Source organism: Danio aesculapii, chromosome 8 (genome assembly GCF_903798145.1).
Source record: "Danio aesculapii chromosome 8, fDanAes4.1, whole genome shotgun sequence".
NCBI lineage: Eukaryota > Metazoa > Chordata > Actinopteri > Cypriniformes > Danionidae > Danio > Danio aesculapii.
The window spans coordinates 24,616,453-24,627,794 of NC_079442.1; the positions used below are offsets into that span (position 1 = coordinate 24,616,453).

An 11,342-nucleotide genomic window follows, 5' to 3' on the forward strand; every position below is an offset into this window, starting at 1 on the left:
CGCTGAATTGTAACAGCATTAGATACTGTATGGACAAGTGTCTACTCATTGTTTGTGGTGTGCAGTATGAATGTAATTTTATTTTTGTTTTTATATATGTAATTTATTTGATCTATTTTAGTATGGAGAGCTCTGCTGTGACATGTGAATTTTCCTTTGGGATTAATAAAGTCTAACAAACAAACAATTTAAAAGAACAAAAAAGAAACACTTCTATTTAAAAAAGTACAATTTTAAGAGAGAATTATTAGAGAGATGATTATCATTTTTTTTAAAGGAGCCCAAATAATAATGCACAGATGAAAGTTAATAGATTAGTAACAAATGTTGGCAAAAATAATTAAAAAAAAAGTAATGTCATTTTTATTGGTTTAAAATATATTTGTTTATCATTGGATGTGATTATTGTTATTTTTTTATATAATTTTTTTGTATGGATTGATGAATGGATAGATTTCCATTTCAGTATATGTGTATGTATCTACAGTGCTAGGCATAATTGAGTACACCCCATTTTGAAAATGAATATTTTTATTAATTTCTCAGAGAATATTGGTAATATATACTGGTGAATTTATATATATAATTATCGTTTTTTTTTTTGCAATTTTTTTAAATGTTATTTAATATTTTTCTCTAACATATAAATTTGGGCTACTACTTTTTGAACCATTATTGTAGGTTATTTTGCTAGATTAGCGCAGGTTTTGATTTAGTACTGACAAAACTAATGTATATGCACAAATATAATATTGTAAAGCATCCTAGGAAATATCAGTTTAAATGAGAGATTTGTGAGGGGTGTACTTATATATGCTGAGGACTGTATATAAAGCATGCAGTTGTGCAGTTTTCTCATTGCTTTGTTTCCTTTAAAATTCATGGTCAACAAAACCAATCAATCGATCAATAACCAGTAATTTATTGCATTATTCATTTTTTCTACAGTTTTAATTTTTATTTTTCTTGTTTTTCAGTGTAGATCATTTACAATTAAAAATTTAATGATCATTAGGAACTTCTGCATTGTGGTTTAATAGAGCAATTTTCAGTATTAGGAATTCTACAGCTTAGAAAAGTAATCATTTTGTAGATACAGCATATGAAAACTACCGTTGGCAACAATGCGTTTAAATCATTAAATAGCTTGAAACATCCCACACATACAGCACTGTGTTCGGTCTACATCTGTTTAAAAATACATTTTCTGTTTATTCATAATTTCAATGCATGCATTTCACATGACCTCATATTAATTGAGGGCACTGCATTGCAGAGTAATTTAAATGAAGTAGTAAAGGCAAACATTATTTAAACAGTAAAACACAATACATATTTAAAAAAAACTGTGATTTTCAGTATGATGAGATTTTTCTGATTTGATACTGCACCAGCCAAGAGCCTGGCCAATATTTTAAACAGTGGTTAGGAATATAAATCACATTTTGGTTCAGGAACTGCTCATTTCATTGTGAGAAAAGTCTTATATGAGAGCTCCTGGAAAAAGCAGAGACATTAGGTTCATAAATGAATCATTCCTTTGAATCATATATTTTCGCTGAATCTATTGAGCCTGATCTGATTTTGATTTCACATACATTTTTATGATCCAATTGTAAAGTATTTGAAGCTTATTTAAAGCTTCAAATAAAATGGATTAGGGCACAATAAATGGCTAAGAAAAATGTATTTTAACACAAAGTCATACATTCTTTGTTAAAATTACGACTTATTAAAAACAATTATGGAATTGTTATGAAATCATAATTATGGAACATAAATATGGATATCTTATTTACTTAAATTATCTTAGGCCATTTTACTGTTTAGGGCATCATGGTGGCGCAGTGGGTAGCACGATTGGCTGCAGTGTACTGTTTGTGTGTGAATGTAAGTGTGTATGGGTGTTTCCCAGTGTTAGATTGCGGCTGGAAGGGCATCCGCTGCTTAAAACATATGCTGGATAAGTTGGGGGTTCATTCCGCTGTGGTGTCCCCTGATTAATAAAGGGGCTAAGCCGAATAGAAAATGAATAAATGAATATTTGATAAGATATGCAATATATGTGTTTCGCCCCCATAAATGTGTAACATTGAACCCTCCAGGGAACTATCAAAACAATCGGAGGGAACCACTTACTGTAAATCTGTCAATCACTGTTCAAATTAACCAATAGCAAGAGTTTTCAGTAGCAAGGGGCTACTGTCACAGGTAGGTGGAGACAGAGGGTGTTTAATTTGTGTGGTACATTGAGGTGGTGCTATGTTGTAGAAAAATAAAAATAAACAATTTTATTGCACTTTTAGGCATTTTTAAGATGTATAAATTGTATATTGTCTGTAGGGGGGAATTCAGATTAAGTGGGACATATTTCCTTGGTCATCTCAATGGCAAGAGTGTCCCAGTTGATCTGAATTCACCCTGATTTTTACAGTGGGTTTTAAATTGAGACCAAACACACGCTAATCTCATGCTACAGTTCAGCTTTGTAACCTTGTAAAAAAATACAATTTTAAAAATAAAAATACATTTGAAGTCAGAATTATTATTTTCTTTTTTAAATATTTCCCAAATGATGTTTAACAGAGCAAGGACATTTTCACAGTATGTCTGATAATATTTTTTCTTCTGAAGAAAGTCTTATTTGTTTTATTTTGGCTAGAATAAAAGCAGTTTTAAATTTTTTAAAAACCATTTTAAGGTCAAAATCATTAGCCTCTTTAAGCTATATATTTTTTTCGATAGTCTACAGAACAAACCATCATTATACAATAACTTGCTGAATTACCCTATTCTGCCTAGTTAACCTAGTTAAGCATTTACATGTCACCTCAAGCTGTATAGAAGTGTCTTAAAATATCTAGTCAAATATTATTTACTGTCATCATGGCAAAGATAAAATAAATCAGTTATTAGAAATGAGTTATTAAAACTATTATGTTTGGAAATGTGTTAAAGAAATCTTCTCTCTGTTAAACAGAAATTGGGGGGAAAAATAAACAGGGGGGCTAATAATTCTAATAACTTCAACTGTGTATACGTGAATGTATGTAGCAGGTATAAATGCCGTTGACAAATGTTGACTGAAAAATATGCTTTATTTTTGCAGTTTCACTGGGTGACACTATTAGCACAGAAACAATGTTACTTTATTATTAAACAAAAAAGAAAAACAGACAGATAAATAATGTTTGCTACAGAAAGTATCCACTTTTCATTTAGTCTGATGTTGTTGACATGCTTACCCTTCCCGAATGAGATCAGCAAAATCCTCTTATTTTTTTCTACTGAGGTCATGAAGTGTTTCATCATGCTTTGCTTATGGGTATTCAATGCCAACAGCTGGTATAAGGAAGAGTCAGTGTGGGAAGATAATTTATGAGGCCAAAAGATTTTGACTTTACCAGAATGAGGTTACATGAAGTGCACCTTTGCTGGAGAAAAGAGAAAAGAGCTGCTTTGAACAGATTTGGCTAAAGGCTAAATTCATAAAAGAAAAAAAGAAACCTCTCTTCAAACAGAGCTATGGTTTCAGGGGACGTATTTGCTCACTGATTTTGAACATAAAGGGCAAAACGAGTGTGTGTGTGTGTGTGTTTTACCCAAAACCACAGGTATGTGTGTGTGTTGGGACAGCTTTGTCATAAATATGGATGTTGTGTCTTCTCTCTGGCTCAATGCCATCCTGCAGCTCAGTGCTGATTCGTCTGAAACCTCGACAGAATGTCCATCGCCGGCATAAAACACGAGGTGACATCACCACTCTGTACACCACAGCGCTCATCAAAGCACCATCTGATCTAAGTCTATTAGTCCATTACGTTCACACATGGGTCTCAACCCCGGAGGTGGGAGTTACTCACTGCAAGCAGCTCTGAATCTCCTATCACTCTTTTAAATATCTTTTACAAAAGGAGAGTGTGCTGGTGTATACACAGCATACTAAAAGAGCATAGTTTATGTTAAGTCTGAAATACGCTAATTGCTCCCTAGAGTGAGTATATATATTTTTTTTTTTTCAGTAGATGTTAGTTAAATATTATATAATTTCATTTTAAAATGTATTTAGTATATGCAGCCATGAATAATAAGGTATAAACATACTGTACTCTATACATTTATACACTCACTGGCCATTTTATTAGGTACACATTACTAGTACCGGGTTGGACCCCCTTTTGCCTTCAGAACTACCTTGACCCTTGGTTTCATAGATTAAACAAGGTACTGGAAATATTCCTCAGAGATTTTGCTCCATATTGACATGTTAGCATCACACAGTTGCTGCAGATTTGTTGGCTTCACATCCATGATGCAAATCTTCCGTTCCACCACATCCCAAAGGTGCTCTATTGAATTGAGATCTGGTGATTGTGGAGGCCATTTGAGTACAAAGAACTTATTTTCATGTTCAAGAAACCAGTCTTCCCATTTTTGTCGCGCTTTATGACATGGCACGTTATTCTGCTGGAAGTAGCCATCAGAAGATGGGTACGCTGTGGTCATAAAGGGATGGACATGGTCAGCAACAATACTCAGGTAGGCTGTGGCGTTGACACAATGCTCAATTGGTACTAATGGGCCCAAAGTGTGCAAAGAAAATATCCCCCACTCCATTATACCACCAAAACGTTTATTCATAATATGTATTGTATACTTTATAGCATGCGGACATCAGAAAATCACTATAAATATGCAGAGTACTGAAACTGATGTTGAATGTTTATTTCTTATTAGATGTTTCTGTTTATAGGCGACACTGGGGCTCATTATTTCACACATTTTCCACATTTCATAATATACTTGTTGAAAATGTCATGGACATGTTGTGCACGTAATCCTAAGCAATTAGTGAATGGAAGCATTTTTTTTTTCATATTGATACAAAACAACAGCACTACTGTTATGGAGACCAGTGTGTGCCATATTTACAGTACAGTACATGCCCAGGAGTTCTACGTTTGGTTTTGTTTTCATACGTGATTAAGGTATTGATTGAAAATTAGTTTGACCAACAACAGACACTGTATATAATCGACCAATCATAGTATGTTAGAAGACGGGCTTTACAAAGAATAATTTATACAGAGCATAAATATTAGATGTGCTTGTTCGTTGCATTAGATATAGAGTTTTTTATTTTAACCAAATATGTTAGTTTTTAGGCGACACAGTGGGTAGCACGATTGCCTCATAGCAAGAAGGTCACTGGTTCGAGCTTCGGCTAGGTCAGTTGGCATTTCTGTGTGGAGTTTGCATGTTCTCCCAGTGTTCGCGTGGGTTTCTTTCAGGTGCTCTGGTTTCCCTCACAAGTCCAAAGACATGTGGTATAGGTGAATTGGGTATGCTAAAATTGACCCGTGTGTGTGTGTGTGTATGTGAATGTTTCCCAGTGATAGGTTGCAGCTGGAAGGGCATCCCCTGCGTAAAACATATGCCGGATAAGTTGGTTGGTTCATTCCGCTGTGCCGACCCCAGATTAATAAAGGAAATAAACCGAAAAGAAAATGAATGAATGAATGAATGTTAGTTTTTATTATTTCTTCTATTATTTGGAGTGGCTATTCAGGGCAAATGCAAGAAATGGGGTGAAGAATCACGCTGTGAAAATGTCACAAGCCACATTTGAACCTCAGGCCCTCTGTGTACAAACACCAAATCCACACTAAAGCCTCCTGCAGGCCACATCTGCGAAATCTAAATAGCATATTTTCATAGTTTTGTCCAGGTTCGCCAGGCAACAAGGGTGCAAATAGCTCTGCTGTGTGGCCAGCGCTATTTACACCCAGTGCAAATAAACACTTCGTATTTCCCCGTTTCCTGGTCGAAAGCTTATTTGACATCACAAAGGTGCATGTGAGCTGTGAGAGCAGCTACTCAGCCAGACTCGGTTGGAAAGAGGCGAGTGTTTGTGTGTGAAGGACAAACACAGAAAAGCGGAACTATTGAAAGGAGCATGTAACCGAAGTGATCGCACCAATCACCTATGGTCGAGCTCTGAAGAATGAAAGAAAAGGAAGCGGTCAGGAATGATATGTCCAACTTCTCGTTTCAGACTGAAAGCAACCATCAGAACTCTGCTTCATCCTTTGTAGAAAGCAACCCTAGTTTTGTTTACCCACTAATATACACAGCAGTGCTGTGATCATGCTCTGTGTTTCCATTACTTTCACTGTAGACTTAACTATGATCACTGGAACAGCAAGGCCAGGTTGTTGTGAGGACAGCGTCGCTCTCATTTTCTGCTTTGGCTCCATTTCTCAGAATGTGATGTTCTCTGGAGGAGAATTTATTGTGTGCCTCAATGCCGCTGAGCATTCAAGCCTCTTTCTGCACATCAGAGTGGTCTTGAGACACACAAGGAGCATGTGTGCAGATGTGGCTCTGTCTGCTATTCAAGTGTCTCTCTCTCTCTCTCTCTCTCTGTGTGTGTGTGTGTGTGTGTGTGTGTGCGTGTGCATGTGTGTGTGTGTGTGTGTGTGTGTGTATGTGTGTGTCGGAGCAGAAAATAGACAATCCAGACTGCTTGTCAGTCTAAGACATCATTTAAGATTTCCAGAGAGGTCAGAGGTCATGATGAGCTGAATGAGGACTCAAACATCCCGCCAGATTGAAATCTTGAGTTCATTGGCGGACTGCTGCCATTAGCTCTTCTTTGTCATTTTCTCCCCATCATAACTTCCTCTTTTCTCACAATAATATTTTATCTCAGTTTTACACCACTTTTTATTGCTTGGGATCTTCTAGTAGTACCTCAGCCCACGCATCGCCTACAAATCAAAGGTTTCAGTCTGATTGACAGGTGCTACACTTCGAGAGGTCTAGGGAAGTACATATCTCATGTGATTTTTATAGTTTTTTGGTGTAATTTGAATTTAGAATGTGATAAAAATACAGAATTGTAAAATATATATATTTTATTAGTTTTATTTTGAATATTCCAAGTTCATTACAGTTATTTTTTTTTTTTAGAAATCAATCACTGATCATATAAATACTACATTAATCAAAAGTGACAGTAAACTGTTGTCAATGCTTATAATAATACACAATGTTGCAGGTTTATCCAAATTGGCAGTTTAGATGCTTTTCTAAAGCATCTGAAGAGTGCTGAACTGACACTGAAGACTGCTGAAAATTTGAGAAGGGTCTGGATGCAGACCTGTTGCAGATGCAATCTGAGCTGCATGCAGTGCTTTTTAATGCGCTCACCTAACCCCACCCATAACCCTACCCCTCTCAGTAATGTCACTAACTCCACAGAGGGCATTGTGTCTGACACTGCATCACTGAGATATGCAGCATCATCAAGGCTGCATCTAGATATTATTAAATATAGATTAAAATAGATTAAAATTCACCCCTACCATCAAACGAATATGCCACATTTGAAAATATATGCACATAAAACATACATATTTTATTAAAATTTATTATTGTTTATTGATATTTCTGACCAAAAAAAAACAGCCATAGTTAAAAAAAATGAATGAACAGACAACAAATGTGTGCTATATACTACTGTAACTGATTTTGTTTTGTGCAGACAGATAAAGCTTTCTTCTTTATACTGTAGTTGAACATAATAAGTGCTTTCCTTGTTTCTAAAGCCTCTCATTCGCTCCCTTTCTTTTCCTGAAAAGACCTTTTCATAACGCATTTCTGAAACCTACAAGAAAAGCCTCAGACAACAATTCAATAGAAATACATGTTCTAAAAGCACTACTAAAAGGAGCACTGACATAATGCCAATACAAAGGACATGTGGAAATGTCAACCAATTGACAAGTTCAGACTGATAGTCTATACAGCATGTACAACCCCTAATAATAAAATAATGAAATAACCTCACTTGCTCAGTCACACAATATCCTTTTGTATAACAGGAGACAAGTTTCCCAAAAGCATTATTACCAAACTAGGGTTGAACGTTTTGTCGATTATTCTGTTTTCTGAGGCCATAGCTTCAATAAACATTCACATTCATAAACCAACATGTGTGGTCCATTCTCAAAAAGCAAGCAAATAAACAAACAAACAAAAACACTAGGCTGTTTTAACCTATTTTTGTGTCAAATATGGACAATTCCATTTATTAGGATTGTCTTATATTGAATTTTGAAGCCAGTGGTTTGAAGCCAGTGTTTTTTTCTTCAGTAGAAAAAGTTTTTATATTTTAAATAATTTATGTGGATTTGTAGTTGTCCTTGCTGATTCATAAATGCAAATTAGAGACCCTTTGGGTGTATAACAAACAAAAAAGCCTATCTTATGAAGACAAAATTAACCTTTTATAAGGCACTCATTGAAATACTCTTAGAAAAAATCCTGGAGTGTCACATGGGGTTATTACAAGACATGTTATGACATTAAAAAATATTTATATTGTATTGTAATTAATGTCAATGGAGTTACAGTATATGGTTCCTCACCCAATAAAGAGTTAACTTTCACAAACTGAACATTTCTCTTCATAAAACCTGATTTTTTGAATCTCAAAATGTCGTTACATGTACATTTGCATTTTATGATTCACCAAGGAACACAATATAATGTACAAATCCACTTTACTGGAGAAAACAATAAAGTCACCTGCCTCTTTATTGACCTGAGGGCGAGTAAATTAATAGCATTTTTTCATTTTTTGGGTGAAACTTCCCTATGGGTCAAATTAAATGTGACAAAAACAAATAATCTTTATTGTCACGTACTGTAGATTGACAGAGAAGCTTAACCAGCTGCTCAGTTTTTTTCAACAGTGCATATATTGTACTATGGTAGGCAAGTAATACTGTACGAATAATACACTCAAGGGCAGTTCTTGACCTGAAAAAGCTGCAGCATGGACTAGACTTGATGCTGTGGTGTTAGAAAATCTGTCCATGTGAGACCAAGTATTCGCCTGATTTCAGTAATCACACATTAGCATTCATGAGCAAATAATGGCTTATAAAGTTACTCGCAGAGAATGAGATGATCTTATTGTCTTGTGTCTTACTGAAGGCTCGCTCACACACACAGTAAGAATCGCTAAAGGCCATGTGTCAAGCAAAGCAATACACAAATCTCCTCCTCACACACGCACTCAAGCACGTGTACACGCACAAACACACACACGCTTCAACACTCCATGGAAGCACATAGAAATTACCATCTGGAGGGCAACTGCATCACTAGACACTGAGGTTAAGAGTAAATGCACAGCAAACTATGAAAAATTTTAGGAAGAAAAAGACAATGGCAAAAAGATGACAAAATTGTGTAGAGAGGGCTTTTCTGTTTTAAAAAGCATGGGCATGTTGATTACAAATCCTTTTGTGCTCTATAGTTTTAAGTCACACAGGTACAGTAGATAACTACTGAAAGAAGCAAAGGTGTAAAGTCAGTCATAAGGAATGAAGTCATAGTTTTGGGATAGAAAATCTCATTGTAATATATAAAGCCACCATTTTGAAACATGTGACATTGACTCTGTTTATACCATGTATCAAGATGCAGTTTTAATGATCACAAGTGGTTAACTGAGATGCAATAATAATAATAATAATAATAATAATAATAATAATAATAATAATAATAATAATAATAATACAATTTATAATAATAATAATAAAACTGATGTTATTCAGTTACATAAAATACTTTTATATATTTTTATGTAATATATTAAGTTATTCCGATAATTAATTAATATTTATAATTAATATTAAATATTAATATTTGACAAAACAAAACAAAGCAAAAACAGAAAAAGAAAAAAAAAACAAAAAACAAAATTAATTAATTTATTTACTTTGTTCGGCTTAGTCCCTTTATTTATCTGGGTCACCACAGCGGAATGATCCGCCAACTTATCCAGCATTTGTTTTACACAGCGGATGCCCTTCCAGCTGCAACCCATCGCTGAGAAATATCCATACACACTCATTCACACACATACACTACGGACAATTTAGCTTACCCAGTTAAACTATACCACGTCTTTGGACTTGTGGGGGCAAACGGAGCACCCGGAAGAAATCCACGCAAACACGGGGAGCAAACAAAACAAAACAAAACAAAACAAAACAAAACAAAACAAAACAAAACAAAACAAAACAAAACAAAACAAAACAAAACAAAACAAAACAAAACAAAACAAAACAAAACAAAACAAAACAAAACAAAACAAAACAAAACAAAACAAAACAAAACAAAACAAAAATCTATCAGATCTCTCAGATACAAAGTCATAACTGTTAACTTTAAACTTTAAAAACATCCTTTGACATATAAAGCCACACATTTGATATGTGTAAAGTCTCTCTGAGAGATAAAGTCACAGTTAAGAAACCACATTAAGTCACATTGTCATATACAGATATAATACAATCACATTTGATATTCAAAATGTCAACTAAAAATACTTTCTACCGCCATTCATATGAATCTGTAACAGTTTCTCCATCTACTCTATATTATGTATGCGGGGCAGCAAGGTGGCTCAATGGTTAGCACTGTTCCCTGATAGCAAGAAGATCACTGGTTCGCAGCTGAGTCGCAGTTGGCAGTTCTGTGTGGAGTTTGCCTGTTCTCCCTGTGGAGAAGTGGGTTTCCACTAAGTGCTCCGGTTTCCCCCACAGTCTAAGGACATGTAATATAGGTTAATTGAATAAACTAAATTGTCCATAGTGTATGACTGTATAGGTGTTTCCTAATACTAGGTTGTGGCTGGAAGGGCATCCGCTGCATAAATCATATGCTGGTATAGTTGGCGGTTCATTCCGCTGTGGCGACCTCTGAAGTTGAGACTAAGCTGAAGGAAAATGAATGAATGAATAATATCTATGCAAAACTTATATGAACCATTGTGACATTTTGCATCACGATCTGACTACCTGCACCTATTCCAGCAGTGATTTGTGCTTCATTTCAGGATACACATTTTTAACCCTCATTTCACACAAGAATACCGAATATTAAACATTGATGAGTTTTCTTCTGCTAAAATGCAATAGACTTTGGCCCAATCCCAGTTCTATTTTTGTACCTCTTGGTATCTAGCCCTTCCCCTTTGCCGTACGCCTTCAAGCTAAAGAGAATAGGGACACCCCTACCCCTTCAATTGAACGTGCAAAATGAAGGATAGGGGTAAGGGGAAGAGGCTAAGGGGGAGAACTGGGATTGGGCCTTTGAATCCAATAGCCACTGACTTCCATGGTATTTCATTCCTATTAGTTTATGCATGCCAATGTTTACAAGAAAATGAAAAGAAAAGAAAAGAAAAGAAAAGAAAAGAAAAGAAAAGAAAAGAAAAGAAAAGAAAAGAAAAGAAAAAAATCCTAATGGTTTGAAACAACTGA

At 35.1% G+C, this 11,342-nt stretch overlaps 1 protein-coding gene across 2 annotated transcripts in view; it reads right to left on the reverse strand.

The window, feature by feature from the left end:
• The window catches only part of grid2 (glutamate receptor, ionotropic, delta 2), a 673,181-nt gene that overhangs the window by 331,637 nt on the left and 330,202 nt on the right, over window positions 1-11,342 (reverse strand). The gene's annotated exons all lie outside the window — the stretch shown is intronic.